Here is a 13078-nt window from a genome sequence, read left to right as displayed (position 1 = left end):
GAATACGGGTGTGCATATATCTTTTTGCATTGGTGTATTCATTTCTTTAGATAAATATCCAGAGTGGAATTGCTAAATATTATGGTAGTTCTAGTTCTAGTTTTTTGAAGAGCCTCCATACCATTTTCCATAATGGTTGAACCAATTTATATTCCCACCAATAGTGCACAGGGTTTTCCTTTTCACTACATCCTAGCTAACAGCTGTTATCTCTTTCCTTCTTCATAGCCATTCTAAAAGATATGAGGTGAAGCTTTATTGTGATTTTGACTTGCATTTCTCTAATGGTTAATGATACTGAATATCTTTTCATGTAACCGTTGGCTATCTGTATGTCTTCTATGAAAAAAATGTCTCTTCAGATCTTCAGCCCATCCTTTAATTGGCTTGTTTTCCATTGGGTTGCAAGAGTTCTTTATATATTTTGTTTATTAGCTCCTTATCAGATGACTTACAAACATTTTCTCTCATACAAAGGTTACCTTTTCATTTTGTTAATACTTTCCTTTGTTATGCAGAAGCTTTTTGGTATAATGCTGCTAAATTTATTTATTTTTGCTTTTGTTTCTTTTACTTTTGGTGTCAGCTTCAAAAAAATCACCACCAAGATCTATGTCAAGAAGCTTACCAATTATGTTTTCTTCTAGGAGTTCTATGGTTTCAAGTCTTACATCCATTTTGAGTTATTTTTGTATGTGGTGTAAAATAGCAGTAGATTTTCTTCCTTTTTTTTTTTTTTGCATCTAGCTATTGTTTCCCCAATACATTTATTGAAAACACTGTCCTTTCCCCATTGCATATGCTTGACTGCTTTGCTATAAATTAATTGAATATATATGCATGTGTTTATTTCTGGGCTCTCTATTCTGTTCCGTTGATCTGTGTCTGCTTTTGTGCCAATAGCATACTCTTTTGATTACTATAGCTTTGTAATGTAGTTTGAAGTCAGGGAACATGATAACCTCCAGTTTTGGTCCTCTTTCTCAAGATTATATTGGCTGTTCAGGATCTTTTGTAGCTCCACACAAACTTGGGGGTTATTTGTCCTATTTGGGGGAAAAATGCCATTGGAATTTTGATAGGGATTGCACTGAATCTATAGATTGCTTTAAGTAGTATGGACATCTTAGCCATATTAATTCTTTCAATCCATGAGCATGGGATGTCTTTCCAATTATTTGTGTCATCTTCACTTTTGTTCATAATGTCATGGTTTCCATGTATAGGACTTTTATTTCCTCAGTTAAATTTTTTCCTAGATATTTTCTTCCTTGATGCAATTGTAAACACGATAGCTTCCTTTCTCTTTCTGGTAGTTCATTATTAGTATATAGAAATGCAACAGATTTTTGTATATTGATTCTGCATCCTTCAACTTTACTGAATTTGTTTATTATTTCTAAGTTTCTTAATGAAATCCTTAAGATTTTTCTATATGAGTATCATGTTATCTGCAAATAGAGACAGTTCTATTCCTTCCTTTCCAACTTGCTGCTGCTGCTAAGTCGCTTCAGTCCTGTCTGACTCTGTGCGACCCCAGAGACGGCAGCCCACCAGGCTTCCCCATTCCTGGGATTCTCCAGGCAAGAACACTGGAGTGGGTTGCCATTTCCTTCTCCAATGCATGAAAGTGAAAAGTGAAAGTGAAGTCGCTCAGTCATGTCTGACTCTTCATGACCCCATGGACTGCAGCCCACCAGGTTCCTCCATCCATGGGATTTTCTAGGCAAAAGTACTGGAGTGGGGTGCCATTGCCTTCTCCGTCCTTTCCAACTTGGATGCTGTTTAATTTCTTTCTCCTGCCGAATTGCTCTGGCTAGGACTTCCGAAACTATGTTGAATAAAAGTGACAAGAGAGCACATGCTTTTAGGTCTTTGTATATTTCCTTTATACACTGAGGTACTCCTGTGTTGGATGCATAAAGATTTACAAACATTATATCCTCTTATTATTGACCTCTTCATTGTTATGTAATGCCTATCTGTGTCTCTTATTACAGCCTTTGTTTGAAAGTCTATTTTGTCTGATCTATGTATAGTTACTTCAGTTTTCTTTTGGTTTCCATTTTCATGGAATATCTTTTCCTATCCCTTTACTTTCAGTCTGTGTCTGTCTTTACATGGAAAGTTCTTTGTGGGTAACATATTGACTGGTCCATCCTACCACTGTAATGTCTTTGAATCAGTGAATTTAGTTAATTTGTATTTAAAGCAATGATAGGTTAATACTTACTGCTATTTTGTTCATTTTTTATGGTTGTTTTTTGTAGTTCTTTTCTGTTCCTTTCTTCTCTTGCTCTTCTCCTTTGTGATTTAAAGACTTTCTTTAGTGATATGCTTATACTCCTTTCTCTATTTTTTGTGTATTTACTATAAGATTTTGCTTTGTGGTTATGGTAAGAGTTACATATAACAACTTGTATCTATAATAGTTTAAGTTGATAACAATGTAAGTTTAATCCTATTTTAATTTAAAGTTCAACATTTTTACTGTCCTCCCCTAATATTTTACATTTTTGATGGCACATTTTACATCTTTTTATCTTTTGTATTCCTTAAATAATTAATGTAATCATAGTTTTTATTACTACTTTTGTCTTTTAAATTTTTACTAGCTTTATGAGTGATTAACCACTAAATTTACCTTTACATTTACCTTCTCAGTGAGATTTACTCTTTCTTTGTTTTCTTGTTACTAATTAGTGCCCTTTCTTTTCAACCTAAGGAAGTCCCTTTATCATTTCTCATAAGGCTGCTTTAGTGGTAATGATCTCCTTTAGTTTTTGCTTGCCTGGAAACCTCTTTATCTCTCCTTCGATTCTGAATGTTAACTTTACTGGGTAGTGCATTCTTGGTTGGAAGTTTTTCTTTTTCCTTCGTGCTACTCTCTTTTGGCCTGCAATGTTTCTGCTGAAAAAATTTGTTAATAGTGTTATGGGGGTTCCTTTGTACATAACAAGTTGCTTTTCTCTTGCTGCTTTTAATATTCTGTTCTTGTCTTTAACTTTGATATTTTAAGTATAATGTGTCTTGATGGTCTCTTTGGAGTCATCTTATTTGGAATTGTCTGGGTTTAACAGATCCGGATGTCTATTTCCTTATCCAGGTTGATAAAGGTTTAAGCCATTATTTCTTCAAACAAGATTTCTGCCCCTTTCTCTCTTATTCTTTTGGGCCCCAATAATGTGAACATTATTTAGCTTGATGTCCATAAGCCCTTAAGCTATTTTCACTTTTTTTCATTCTTTTCTCTTTTGGCTGCTCTGATTGAATGAATTACACTGCCTTTTCTTCAAGTTGACTAGTTCCTTTCCTATGCTTTATTTTTTTCTACTGTGAACCCCTCTAGTGCATTTTTCTTTTAGCTATTATATTCTTCAGCTCTGTAACTCCTATTTGCTTCCAGTTCAAGATAGTGACATGGAAATATCCTGAAATGACCTTCTCCCGTGGATACACTGAGTCTACAGCTACATATGGAACAATTTCTTCTTAAAGGAAACCTAAAGGCTGGCTGAGTGATGACTTCACATTGGGAAAACAAGAACAAAACCACACTGAAGTGTGTAGAAGAGGCTGGAACACAGTCTCACCATAAACCCCATGCCTACACCCAGGAGAAAACTCAAAAGCCAGAGCTTCTCCCTAAGGAGCAAATAGCTTAAACTCCACATCATGCACTTCAACTTTTAGAATTTGTACCAAAGAGAAAAGACCCCAAAACATCCAACTATAAAAATTAACAAGGCTGTGTCCTGAGATCCATAAAATTGCAGCAAACTGAGAGACAGCTCTTAAAGGACCCAAGCTCAGACTTACCCACTTCTGAATACAGCTCAGACACAGCAAATTTCTCCCATACTTAGCGTACAGAAGGATAATTTGCTTATAATAAGCATTTCCCTGATGGGCAGGCATCTAGTTTAACATATTCGAGAAGCTTCCTGGAACATTCTCCAGGGACAAAGACTGCAAGATACTATCTTTTTTCTTCCCTTTGTCATGCTTTAGAGTACCAGTATCTTTGAGAAGGGGAATTTTTTTATGTGTCTGGTGCCTTGATCTCTGCAGCTGCTACCCAGGGGACATTTCCTGGCTGCCTGACTCTAGGGGCCAGGGAAGCTTGTGTTTTTGGTCCCATGGGACCATAATAATTGGGGTCCCACAAAGGACTTCATATTTCTATCTGGCACCCTGATTTTTGTGGCTCTGGTGACCAGCAGGACCTACACTTGTGGTTCTCACGAGACTGTAAACCATGAAGAAAGAATTCTTAAACAAATACCACCCCCAGGGCACAAGAGGCAACAGGCCCAGGATCTCAGTCTTTCTGTGAAAGAGACCTATTAGGTAATCATCAGGGCTGAAGTCTGAAGGTCAGGTTTCTAATTAAGCAGTCCTTAATTAGGAGCTAACAGCAGTCCTTTCCAGGGATCACAGAGCATAGGTGCTATCTTCATATTCTCCCTCTGCCATGCCCAGCCCACCAGTGTCTACTAAAAAGGAGCTTTATATGCAGCCGGTGCCCTGGTTTTCACATCTGGTTTTCACCCCAATTTTTGCAGCTATAATCCAACCCCCTTCATTGCCTAGCTCTTGCAGCCAGGTAAACTTGCACTGTTAAAGCCCACAAGACTATGATAATCAGAAAGATTGTTCTTGGCAGGATGCCACAACTAGGGCCCTGTGCAGATAGCGACTGAGTCACTACCCGTAGTCTTTCTGTGAAAGAGCCCTCTTTGCTTGTCCTGGAGCTTCAGTTTGGCTTCAGGTTTGGCACACTGCTAGTGTCAAAACATATAAATATAAGAACACCAGTTAAAGGAGTGACTCATTATCAGCTGCTCCCTTTGGCTCAAATATCCACATGGAATCTAACTTAGCTTGTGAGTTAGGCTGAACTACATAGAGCTACATGTCAATTGCTGATCAGTTGCTAAGTCATAAGGGATTTGATTTAGGTCATACTGAACTGAACTGAACTGAACTGAATGGTCTAGTGGTTTTCCCTATTTTCTTCAATTTAAGTCTGAATTTGGCAATAAGGAGTTCATGATCTGAGCCACAGTCAGCTCCCAGTCTTGTTTTTGCTGACCATATAGAGTCAGTCATCTATCTTCTCCATCTTTGGCTGCAAAGAATATAATCAGTCTGATTTCGGTGTTGACCATCTGGCTATGTCCATGTGTAGAGTCTTCTCTTATGTTGTTGGAAGAGGGTGTTTGCTATAACCAGTGTGTTCTCTTGGAAGAACTCTATAAGCCTTTGCCCTGCTTCATTCTGTATTCCAAGGCTAAATTTGCCTGTCACTCCAGGTGTTTCTTGACTTCCTACTTTTGCATTCCAGTCCCCTATAATGAAAAGGACATCTTTTTTGGGTGTTAGTTCTAAAAGGCCTTGTAGGACTTCATAGAACCGTTCAACTTCAGCTTCTTCAGCATTACTGGTTGGGGCATAGACTTGGATTACTGTGATATTGAGTGGTTTGCCTTGGAAATGAACAGAGATCATTTTGTCGTTTTTGAGATTGCATCTGAGTACTGCATTCCAGACTCTTTTGTTGACCATGATGGCTACTCCATTTCTTCTAAGGGATTCCTGCCCACAGTAGTAGATATAATGGTCATCTGAGTTAAATTCACCCATTCCAGTCCATTTTAGTTCGCTGATTCCTAGAATGTCAACATTCACTCTTGCCATCTCCTGTTTGACCACTTCCAATTTGCCTTGACTCATGGACCTAACATTCCAGGTTCTTATGCAATATTGCTCTTTATAGCATTGAACCTTGCTTCTATCACCTATCACATGTGCTTCTATCACAACTGGGTATTTTTTTTAAATTTTATTTATTTTTAATATAAATTTATTTATTTTAATTGGAGGCTAATTACTTTACAATATTGTATTGGTTTTGCCATACATAAACATACATCATGTTGATGTATGGTATTGTTTTTGTTTTGGCTCCATCCCTTCATTCTTTCTGGAGTTATTTCTCCACTGATCTCCAGTAGCATATTGGGCACTTACTGAGCTGGGGAGTTCCTCTTTCAATATCCTATCATTTTGCCTTTTCATACTGTTCATGGGGTTCTCAAGGCAAGAATACTAAAGTGGTTTTCCATTTTTGGGCTCCAAAATCACTACAGATGGTGATTGCATCCATGAAATTAAAAGATGCTTACTCCTTGGAAGGAAAGTTATGACCAACCTGGATAGCATATTGAAAAGCAGAGACATTACTTTGCCAACAAAGGTCCATCTAGTCCAGGCTATGGTTTTTCCAGTGGTCATGTATGGATATAAGAGTTGGAGTGTGAAGAAAGCTGAGTGCTGAAGAATTGATGCTTTTGAGCTGTGGTATTGGAAAAGACTCTTGAGAGTCCCTTGGACTGCAAGGAGATCCAACCAATCCATCCTAAAGGAGATAAGTCCTGGGGTTCATTGGAAAGACTGATGCTGAAGCTGAAACTCCAATACTTTGGCCACCTCATGCAAAGAGTTGACTCATTGGAAAAGACCCTGATGCTGGGAGGGATTGGGGGCAGGAGGAGAAGGGGACAACAAAGGATGAGATGGCTGGATGGCATCACCGACTCGATGGACATGAGTTTGAGTAAACTCCAGGAGTTGGCAATGGACAGGGAGGCCTGGCATGCTGTGATTCATGGGGTTGCAAAGAGTCGGACATGACTGAGCAACTGAACTGAACTGAACTGCTAAGTCATGTCTGACTCTTTGTGACCCCATGGACTGCAGCACACCAGGCTCCTCTGTCCTCCACTATCTCAGTTTGCTCACATTCATATCCATTGAGTTAGTGATGCCATCTAATCATCTCATCCTCTGTTGCCCCCTTCTCCTCCCACCTTCAATCTTTCCCAGCATCAGGGTCTTTTCCAATGAGTCAACTCTTCGTATGAGGTAGCCAAAGTACTGGAGTGTCAGCTTTAGCATCATTCCTTCCAAAGAAATCCCAGGGCTGATCTCCTTCAGAATGGACTGGTTGGATCTCCTTGCAGTCCAAGGGACTCTCAAGAGTCTTCTCCAACACCACAGTTCAAAAGCATCAACTCTTTGGTGCTCAGCCTTCTTCACAGTCCAACTCTCACATCCATACATGACCACAGGAAAAACCATAGCCTTGACTAGACGAACCTTTGTTGGCAAAGTAATGCTCTGCTAAACTATAGCTTTGACTATCTGGACTCTGTTGGCAAAATGTCTCTGCCTTTTAATACGCTGTCTAGATTTGTCATAGTTTTCCTTCCAAGGAGCAAGTGTCTTAATTTTCTCAAGTGTCATGGTTACAGTCACCATCCGTAGTGCTTTTAGAGCCTGAGAAAATAAAATCTGTCACTTGTTGTACTCAAGTTGTTCCATGTCCAGTTCTAAATATTTCTCCTTGACCTGCATACAGGTTTCTCAGGATGAGAGTAAAGTGGTCTTGTATTCCCATCTGTTTAAGAATTTTCCACAGTTTGTTGTGATCCACACAGTCAAAGGCTTTAACGTAGTCAACAAAGAAGTAGATGCTTTTCTCTAATCCCCTCACTTTTTCTATGATCCAGTGAATGTTGGCAGTCAGATCTCTGGTTCTTCTGACTTTTCTAAATCCAGTTTGTACATCTGGAATTTCTCAGTTCATGAACTGCTGAAGCCTAGTTTGAAAGATTTTGAGCATAACTTTGCTAGCATGTGAAATGAGTGCAATTGTACAGTAGTTTGAACACTCTTTGGCATTACCCTTCTTTGGGACTGGAATGAAAACTGACCTTTTCCAGTCCTGTGACCATTACATAGGCCTAAAACCAGGACTCCAGCTTTCTCTGTGCCTTTCTACTACTGCCAAGGTCATATCTCTATCTGTTAACATGGGAAATTTAACTCAAGGTAAGACAAGCAAAGGAAGGGCTATTCTACTCAACCTAACTCAAGCTTCCTAAGAGTGGTGCTGTTCCCTTCCAAGAACAACCATAAGCCTTTTCTTCACAGCCACACTGGAAGGAGACAGCGATCCTAATAGAAAATAACCAAATAAAGGGCTTCCCCACGCCATGAAATAAGTGTCCTTGTTCTGGATTCATCCATGTCTGTTGCCAACACCATTACTTGAGGTAGACTGAAAGTATGAAGGACTAGCAAAGTCCAAAATCATGGTACACTTGTGGAGATAATTGAATTTAGTTATGGAGGTTTTGTTGTGTATAAAGTTAAGACCATTGTTAACCTGAAATTTCCTAACAACTGCCAATGGTAGCAGCTGAGTTTCCAGTCTCCATGAACTACAGTATCCATAAATGAATTTTACACCTGACCCATAAGCATTTCTGGATCCCAGAAAGTTCCTTCTAAGAGGCTCAAAAGGAAAAGATCGGGGACCTGAAGAAACTACATGAAAATCACAGCAAAATGAGTCACAAAGTAGAGTGTGGACACTTAGAAGGGAAGTTGAGTTTTTACTTTTAAAAACCTTTCTGTGGAAAGAAAATGTCAAAGCCCAATAGGATTTAGTTACTTGTCATTATTTATGTGAAGAGAAAATTGAATAATATTAGTGAATACAAACTAAATGTATAACTGCAAAAACCAAACACACATGACATAACCAAGGATAAATGTAGAGAACAATATGGTGGCAATTTGTAAAACAAAAGACAAATAACTAGAGAGTAATGTCTGGACTAATCTAGGTGTTTTAGTAAATTAACTATTAGTTGAATTTTCCAGGTAGCTAAGTGTATTTCTTTCAAAATCCAAAAATACTTCACTTTAATCATTATTTTCTCTAAACCATTTATGGAATTTCTTGACTTTTTAAGTGATATTAATTCACATGATGCAATCTTTTATTTTAATTCGCTTTACCTAATTCAAAATTACCTAACTCACTTTACCTAATTCAAAATTTACCTAACACAAAATTCCCCTTTAATCTCATCTACCCCACCAGGCTCCTTTGCCCATGGGATTTCCCAGGCAAGAATACTGGAGAGAGTCACCATTTCCTTCTCCAAAGGATCTTTCTGACCCAGGGATCAAACTCACTTCTTCTGCACCACCTGGGAAGCCCCTCTAATTTCATCAATATAATATAATTATTTTTAAAAGTTTTATCAACACATATAGTAATATTATGTTCCAGGCATTATTCTTAGTGTTTTTCACATATACTCTATAAGTTCAATCCTTATAGCAGCATACAGAGAAGATAATATATCCTTGTTTATCAGATGAATAAACTAAGACACTTGGGTTTAGTTTCATAATTTGCTCAAAGTAGGGAAACTAAAAAGCAACAAATCTGGAACCCAAACTCAGGAAACCTGTTTCCAAGGTTGTGAACATGGCCTCATGGCCTCTATGTTCTGTGTTTGCATTTATTTTATTTCATTCCAATCTTTATTGACAAATAAGCTTCTTTTAAATAGCAGTGATCAATCAGATGTGTGTGTAATTCTATGATCACTTCTTTACTTAACACTGTTGACATTCCGTATTTTGATATAGTTCTCATTATTATAGTTTAAATGACTCAATAATATTCTATTGGGTTGATAGACCATCTTTCAGTAAACCTTTTCTTATTGTGGGACACAGATTTCTTCAGTTGTTATGGAATCACTTGTATTTGTTTGAAAGTTTTTTGTGTCAAATTTCATGAATTTTTTGACCTCAAAGAAGATAACATTTGCCTGAAAAAGTTTTTTTTTTTTGTACTCCAAAATGTTATTAAAGAAACAGAAATTAAAATTATTTAACTTATTCTAGAAGACTCAAAGCAATTATTGCAAATTCCAATTATTTAACTATGATGTACCAGTGTTACCTTGGGAACCACTGAAAGGTGCAGGTTATTTTACATATACAAATTAAATAAAACACACACTGCTGTTCAAGTTTTGTCTGTTTTATGTAGATTCATTTTAGTCTCTTCTTTTGCTAAAAAGCTGACAGGATTCAATTTTGTTTTTAGAGCACATATACTTCCAATATATGTTGCACATATAATTTTGTAATATTGTATAAACAACGACTAAGTGAGGTCTGACTGAAGGTAGTGCTCTTTTAGGACTGAAATTTTGGATGTTGTCAAAAATATTTCAGCCACTTATAGTCTTTCAACAAATTTCTCTCCTTTGTTTCACAAAAGCTAGAGTATTAGCCTCAGATCTACCCAAAGTGAGCTGCTACCAAATTTCAATAGTGGGAGAATAGACAAAAAGGCATGGAGATAGGAGAAGACAAGAGAGTAAATTCACTGAGAGCCATATTGATGTATAAAACAGGCAAATAAATAAAGATCCATTACCTAAAGGGTTTTCTCTTTAGGAATTTATAATTTAACTTTTGTTTGAGACTTGTGGTTAACTCCATAAGCTAATGCATAAGAATACCATCAGTTCAGTCAGTCAGTTCAGTCACTTAGTCATGTCTGACTCTTTGCAACCCCATGAATAGCAGCACACCAGGCCTCCCTGTCCATCACCAACTCCCGGAGTTCACTCAGACTCACGTCCATCGAGTCAGTGATGCCATCCAGCCATCTCATCCTCTGTCGTCCCCTTCTCCTCCTTCCCCCAATCCCTCCCAGCATCAGAGTCTTTTCCAGTGATTCAGCTCTTCGCATGAGGTAGCCAAAGTACTGGAGTTTCAGCTTTAGCATCATTCCTTCCAAAGAAATCCCAGGGCTGATCTCCTTCAGAATGGACTGGTTGGATCTCCTTGCAGTCCAAGGCACTCTCAAGAGTCTTCTCCAACACCACAGTTCAAAAGCATCAATTCTTTGGCGCTCAGCCTTCTTCACAGTCCAACTCTCACATCCACACATGACCACTGGAAAAACCATAGCCTTGACTAGATGGACCTTTGTTGGCAAAGTAATGTCTCTGCTTTTGAATATGCTATCTAGGTTGGACATAAGTTTCCTTCCAGGGAGTAAGCGTCTTTTAATTTCATGGCTGCAATCACCATGTGAGTGATTTTGGAGCCCAAAAAAATACAGTCTGACACTGTTTCCACTGTTTCCCCATCTATTTCCCATACTAACTAATAATAGCAACTATATTTAAGATGTACTTAAATATTTTTATTATTAGAATCCATTGTTTGCTGAACTATACAAGGTGGGGATATGAGCATATAGCTGATGTATGTAACATGAAATCTGCTTTTGAAAATCCAAGTCTTTTTAGGTACAGCATGTGAAGCAATGTAAGAGAGCCTACAGATATTAATAACTGTAATGATATGATTTCCAATGAGAAGACAATGTTAGTGACTTAATGTTAGTGATATACTTATTATTATTATAGTTACATATTTATATTGAAATGTGACTCTCTGTAAGTTACTTTTGTATGTATAGTAGATCCTCTCTGAGGTTAAAAAAAAGAAAAAAGACAGTATGAAGTTTCTTAAATATATAGGACATAGAAAATCTCAGAGAAGGAAAGAATGCTCATAATTCTCTGGGAACCCAGCAGATTTTTAAAGTCTGGGTCATGATGGATTACATTAGAATGTGGGGAGAGAAATACCATGCATTGTTCTGTAGCATTTTTCTTTTAACTATTCCTTTCCCATTTCTTTAATGTTCACCTTATATTAATAGTGACTGACATGTTATAGTCAACAGACTTGTGTTGTACATCCAAAGAGAAATTTGCAATGAATTTAAAGATTTGACCTCATCTGTGATTCCAGCAGATAAATAGAAAAAAGCTAGAGAATTGGGATAAAAATTAAAGGAATATTGAAGTCAAATTTTATGCATTATGTCTTCACATTTTTGTGAAATATGAAAATGTATGCAAAAATACACAAAACTTTGCTGTCAGCAAGAATGGATTAGCTAAAGAGAAACAACAAATTATTATAATCATCATCATCAAGATTCATGTGTTAATTCATATATTTTTATTGCATTGGTTTAGATGTGTTAAAAGCAAATTAAATAGGCATGGTCCTTATCCTACTGAATCTTGGGATTTAAGACAGGCTCCATTACCAAGACAAATGTAAGAGAAAAATAGACAAGTATATACCTCTTAGAGAAAGACATACATTAAGTGAATGAAAGAATAAATAAACTGAATCCTTCCTTTGGCTTATAAGTTTGAGAAAAAGGAAAATGACACCTCCTCAGATTTGGAGTTTAACCACCAGTTGTCACAGGAATAACTTTGAGGGTATACTTTTGCAGTAATGGCAGAAAATAATCTGAAAATACTGGTCTATATCAGTCTATTATTCCTGGTCTATTCTGGTTTATTCCAGTCTATTTCAGTCTATTCTGATCTACTCTAAACTGGTCTACTGGTCTAAACCAGCATGGTCTATTCCAATCTAAACCAGTCTATTCTGATAAAAACCGATCTGATACAGTTAAACCGACCTGAGCCAGTTGGGACCAGTCTGAAACAGATTGAACCAACTCCTCAAAAATGGTTTAAACTGGCCTGAATCTGTTTGAACTAGGCCAAACCAGTTTGAACTGGTCCGAGCTAGTCCAAGCCAGTTTGAACCAGTCTAAATTGGCCTGAACCAGTTTAAACTGGTCTGAACCTGTTTGAACTGGTCTGAGCTAGTTTGAGCCAGTCTGAGCCAGTTTGAACCAGTCTAAACCAATTTGAACCAGTCTGAACTGATTTGAACCGGTCTGAGCTGTTTTGTGGATGTTCATTGGAAGGACTGATGTTGAAGCTGAAACTCCAATATTTTGGCCACCTGATGCGAAGAGCTGACTCATTTGAAAAGACCCTAACGCTGAGAAAGATTGAAGGCAGGAGGAGAAGGGGACAACAGAGGATGAGATGGTTGGATGGCATCACTGACTCAATGGACATGAATTTGGGTGAACTCCAGGAATTGGTGATGGACAGGGAAGCCTGGTGTGCTGCGGTTCATAGGGTCGCAAAGAGTCGGACATGACTGAGCGACTGAACTGAGCTGGTTTGAACTGGTTTTGCCCAGTCCAAACTAGTTTAAACCAGTGTTCATTCAAAATCCATACTATTCTGATCCAACCAAGTTAAATTTTCAGAACAGACTATTTTAATAATTAAATTAAAAT

Source organism: Bison bison, unplaced genomic scaffold (assembly GCF_000754665.1).
Source record: "Bison bison bison isolate TAMUID 2011002044 unplaced genomic scaffold, Bison_UMD1.0 scf7180017864473, whole genome shotgun sequence".
In the NCBI taxonomy this organism is placed as follows: Eukaryota; Metazoa; Chordata; class Mammalia; order Artiodactyla; family Bovidae; genus Bison; species Bison bison.
Note: the sequence above shows the minus strand (reverse complement) of the source record.